We start from the raw sequence: 5,808 nt of genomic DNA on the forward strand, positions 1-5,808 counted from the left end.
TTTAAACAAAACACACAGTCCGCCCTTTTCTGCCAAGATCATGTCCAGGGCAACTCGGTGTTGCATAACAGTTATTCTTATGGCATCAATTTCCTGATTTTGCTCTTTGTTGATGCTGGTCGATGCATTTAAAAACAGCCCAAAACGATAGTCCAATAGTCAGGGGGTCGCTGTGGTTTAGGACAATTCCTGAATATTGATAACCTAGACTGGCAAAGCTTGCTGCGCATGTCACTTGAGTCATGTTCATAGGTCTGCCATATAATGTAGCATGCTGTGTTATAGCAGGCATGTGTGAGCATATATAACAATCTTTGCCTTCTGTGCGATTATATATGTATCTATACCAGGCGTTGTCCATCCAGGGATGGATGTGGTCCTGTGTTACTTCGACCAGGTGTGAGTTGCCATATATCCATGCCCTCCTATGCAAGTTGACTTCTTGATCCATTAAGTGCATCAGGGTCCATGCTGTAAGCAGCAGGGCCAAGGTGGTAAGCGGAATAATCTTCACGATAACCAGACACACCGATTTGCTCTGGTGAGTAGACTACAGGCGAGAATTAGAAGGCGGGATATACCCAATCAGCCCTCCCTTCACCTGTAGATCACCAATGAGTCGGGGTGGTGGTATCTTTAGGTTGTACTGTCACTCACTTCCACTTTTTTGCAATGGCTCTGGTGGATCCAAGAGGGCCTCTCAGCGATTTTGCAAGCTGTTGGTATCGTTTGGAGTACTTGGTATGGACCTTCCCACCGGGGTGAGTTCCAATTCTTTCTCTGGAGTACTCGTATAAGGACCCAATCGCCTGGCTTTAATCTGCAAGAGACTTGAGAAGCGTCGCACGGCAGTTCAAACAATATCCCTATTTTCTACTAGTTTTGCCATCCATTCTACTAAAGTTGTCTTTCTAACAGATTTATCTATTGGTTCACTTGCATCAATTCATGCATCTTTTCACTGAGGTCTGATTCAAACTATCTTACTTCTGATTCTTTCCAAAAATAATTTCACATGTAACAATTTATATATGTGTGTTTTCTATTTTTGTTTACCTCTTTTTTGTGATCTGGTGGACATCTCTAAACACCATCATGAGTTCAGGCTTCAATTTCAACCCAATTATACTCCTCTGGGCTTCACCTTCCCACTGGCCCCTGTACCCTTCTCAAAGTGTCCCTTGTTGTCTTAAATCTCCAGCAAACACAATCTGTTTCTTCTCTATTTCTTTTCAGTATTTTCCTTTTAGATTAAGTCCCAGCCAGGCAAAATATCACATTCAGTGCCTTTAAACAGTTATGTCACACTGTTCTTACCAGCCTGCTGTTAATTCTTCAAGTCCACGATGTTCTGTTGGTCTTCATCAGGAGATTGACTGTCCTTTGAGCTTCTTCTCAGGATCGGGACAAGTGGGGGGTCAAGCTGTAAAATTTTAAGCCAAACTTTGGCCTTTTTCTCCCAATTATGTTAATCTATGGTTTTGCTGCTGTGCTCAAAATTCTAGGTTGAGAAAAGTCCACCTTTATTTATTTGTGACCTATATTGGCACACTAAACCATACCATTAATATCATTTTCATTTCTTTTCTTAAAGCCTCCATTTGCTTCATCTGGCTAGAGTCTGTCTCTTCTGTTTTTCTCTCTGGGTGCTCACTCCTTTTATGGGCATGCAAAGGTCCTTTCACACACACACTTCCTGTTACTCTCTTTTGTGTTTCTACAGGCTAATCAAACTCATTTTGTATTTACAATCTACAAACCCTCTGTAATTCTACTAACTTTTAATCTAAAATGTAGCGTCATTCACACAATAATTTCATAATCCTCTCACACACACTGCCTTTTAAATAGACTAAACTCTTTGCATTTTTATCTATTTCAGGCATTTTCTGAGTCTCTATTTTATGGTGCCGTTAGTTCTCTCTACTAACCCTGCACTCCATGGGTGATAAGCACAATGATTTCTTATGCTGAATCCTAGTGCTTCAGAGACCTTACTGATCACATCATTGACAAAATGTGTCCCATTGTCTGATCTTATCAGAGAAGGGATACCATATGTTGGAATAAAATGATTACATAAACATTTTGCAATGGAGATTGCATCATTCCCTTTTACTGGATATATCTCTGGTCAGTTTGACAACACATCTATGATCACTAAGGCATATTTTGATCCTTGACATTCATTCAATTCAATAAAATCCATGTGGATGGTGTGGAGAACTGGCCTCTCTTAGGTCTTAACTTTCCTTGTGAGTTGTGTTTTTTGACAGAATAGGCATGTTCTTACAAATTTTTCGCTGAAGTTTCAAAATTTATAGTGTAAAAGTGTGTATTGTTTATCTATACTATATTTCCCTCCTGTTGACACATGTGTTACTCCATGTGTCACTACAGCTGCTGTCCTGTGTAACGACTCTGGTAATATTGGTTTTCCATCACAGACCATTAAGTCATCTTTCAGTTGTGCTCCACATTTCAGCCACTTGTTCTGTTCAGTGATTGTTGCAGCTTTTTGTTTGGTTTTTAGTACGTCAAGTGGTATTTGTGGGCAGTAGTCAGATACTAGTAGCTCTGCCGATTGTTGTGCAGCCTGTTTTGCTGCTTGATCTGCAAAATTATTTCCTTTTGTGACAATAAAATTGTCTTTTTGATGTGCTGCACATTTGCAAAGTGCCAATTGTTTTGGTAAGGTGATCACTTCCAATAAGATTTTTAATAAGCTGCCGTGTTGCACGGGGTTACCCGTAGAGGTGACCATACCTCTGTTATGCCAAATTTTTGCAAAGTGGTGCACTGCTGAAAAAACAAACTGGCTGTCAGTGTATATATTTATATTTTGGCCTGCGTGCAATTCATATGCACGTATGACTGCATACGTGCAGCTGACTTTTTTACTGCCTCTGCTGCGGCTGCACAGGCTTTCATATGCAGGCAGGCCTGACGCAACAGAGTCTAATTTACACGAGTCTAAATTTCACCAGGGATGCTAACGAGCGTTGTTTTTCTCCAAATGCCTGTGTTATCACAGCTTTCATATAACCTGCTCCTCTATCTACACGTAAGTAGAAAGGCTTATCATAGTCAGGCAATACTAAAACTGTGTCTGTCTGTAATGCCTATTTTTAAATAACTGAATGCTTCTTCTTCTTTTTTTTTCTTCTCTATAGATGCAACATTACATTTTCACTTAATGCATTTTTAGATAATTTCTAGTTTTTCAAAGAATTCACCCATCTCACACATCTTACATATATCAAACTTTGAAGTTAGGGTTTTATATATATATATATATATATATATAAACTTTGCATTGCTCACAGTTCATAGCTCACAGTTCTAAAACTAGGCATTTATAAATCATATGCCTAATCACTATGTGTCACTGTGATCCACAAGTATGGTCACAAATTTGTTTCCAAATCAATAAAATAAAATAATCAAACAAAAACAAAAAACATACATGAGTAAGGACACAAAAAGAAAAAGAAAAATGCTACCACTGAAACAAAGGTGAAGTGTGAGGGGAAAAAACTGAGCTCACAGACAGCTGCATGTGTTGGCTTTTAATAGCATGCAGCCTCTGCTCTAAAAACAAATAAATAAAAAGAAAAGAAAATGTGTAACATGCTCATCAACTTAGCGGTGTCCACATATTTAATTCAGCTTCTCAATCCTGTAGGTTTAGCTGTTGTCTACAGGGTTTGGCTTATTAGTTGTTATTATAGGTGTGCTCTATATTTCAGTAATATTTTATCTAGGATAAATGACAGGTTGTCAAGCAGGTCAAGTGCCTCTATGCACTTAATTAGTTTAGATATTTTCTTTATTTTCTTCATCTCATATGTCATTATACTGAGTTTGAGCAAACCTTAAGCTTGATGCAGACTACTTCATAACAATCGTCCACCTCACATCATAACTGACTAAGATGCTTCTTATTATTAATATTATGTCATTATTAATATTATCATCTTTTTCTTTCTATATAATAACAATAGTATATTACAATATTTTATTAGTGTATACCACTATACTACTACTGAGCCAATTTAATAGTTAGGATCAACTTACTCAGCAAACAGATAATTTAGAATTCATCCAATCTGTACAGATTTGCTTTTTCTCTGAACAGGTTTGTGCCTACTTTTTAGACTGGTCTTCTGTTTGCCTCATCTCAGATCCAACCTTCGGTCACATTCATTCTCTCTGTTGCATGGCGAACCAAGCAGTTTATTATAATATATATTATTTATATTTTATTTTGTATCCATCAAGGGCTTCAGGTGATCTGCAGTTTCACCCTTTCCCAAGCTGGAGACATTTACCTTTTCACACACTTTCCTTGGCTGAACAATGACACAGCCTTAATGTACCTTATGCATCTCTCTATTTTATTTAATAGGTTTTTGTGCGAATTATTTCCTTTTATTCATTTTATACATTCTGGGCATGGTTGTCATGCCAACTATGTTTCATTGTTAATATCAGTTTACAGGTTGTTATCCTTCCTGTTATTAGTTTCAATACGTTAAAAATAAGTTCTAATGTAATTTTGTCTTTGTTTATTTTATTTTTGTACTTCTTATATTTATATATATTCGTTGGGGTCTGTTTCCAACCTTTTTAAACTATTTTGATCTCTAGTTTTCACTTAATAAGGGTTTTGTCAGTCACTGCACTGTAGTGTGACCTGATGCTGATTTTACTATTAAAGTATCTTCTGAGAATTGTACTTCCTGTGGTTTTCTGTTCAAAACGGTTTTACATACTCCTGTGTCACATAACATCTGCACTGGTTTGCCATTAACATACACTGTCAGTGTAGGTTTGCCTTCTACTTCAGAAACTAATTGATGGACATTAAATACTTCTGCGTCACTTTTGTCATTTTCATTTGGCTTTTTCTCATTTAGTCATTCATTTGAATATTGTCGTTTGTCTGTTTTATGTCTGCAATCTCTGGCAAAATGCCCTTCCTTGCCACAGTTCCAGCACGTATTATCTCTTTCTTCACTTCTTTCGCGTAAGTCTGTCTGTCCTACGTATCTCTGGCCCTTTTCCTCTAAATCCTCCTCTTCCTCTATTTCCTCTCCTCTGTCCCTGTCTGTTATCTCTCGCTTCCACACTTGGAAATATTCTAATTCTTGCGTGCGTTTTCCTTTTTTTTTTTTTTTTCTTTTAATCTTTTGTTTCTCCTACTTTTTTTAGTAGTGCTTCTTTAAGTTGTGATAGTGCAGATGGGCTACATTTTCCTTCCCAGGTGGGACATTTGGTCTCTTTAGGATTTCTCCATCTTTGCACACTAATTTATCCGGCGCCTGCACATTTTTATTTCTAACCACTGTTCGTCAACAGTAAACTTAGTGGGCTGATTACTCATTATGACAGAAACTGCAGAGCCTTCTCTGGTATTAGACGAATAAGAGTGGTTATTGACACGCCCTTCAACTCCAGCTATTCTGGAGCGGTGTCAATTTTACGAGATGAAACTCAACCGTTCTCCTTTGTCACCAGTACTTTGGCTACTGACAGGAAATAAAATGACAATAACAATGAGAGTGATTCAGCAGCCTATTGTGCTGTTTAAATCAATTAACTCTCAACACACAGAAAACACAAACATTTACAACAACAGTCGCGCAGGTCCTTTCGGCGGATCAGTCCTAAAAAAAAACTTCTAATTTGAAATCCTTTCGGTGGATTACTCCTTTTTTATAGATAGATCCTTTCGGCGGATCAGTCCTTAAAAACTTTTAATCCTTTCAGCGGATTAGTCCTATTTTTACAGATCCGTGCAGTGGA

This window comes from Simochromis diagramma, unplaced genomic scaffold (assembly GCF_900408965.1).
Source record: "Simochromis diagramma unplaced genomic scaffold, fSimDia1.1 OVJJ01000553.1, whole genome shotgun sequence".
Lineage (NCBI taxonomy): Eukaryota > Metazoa > Chordata > Actinopteri > Cichliformes > Cichlidae > Simochromis > Simochromis diagramma.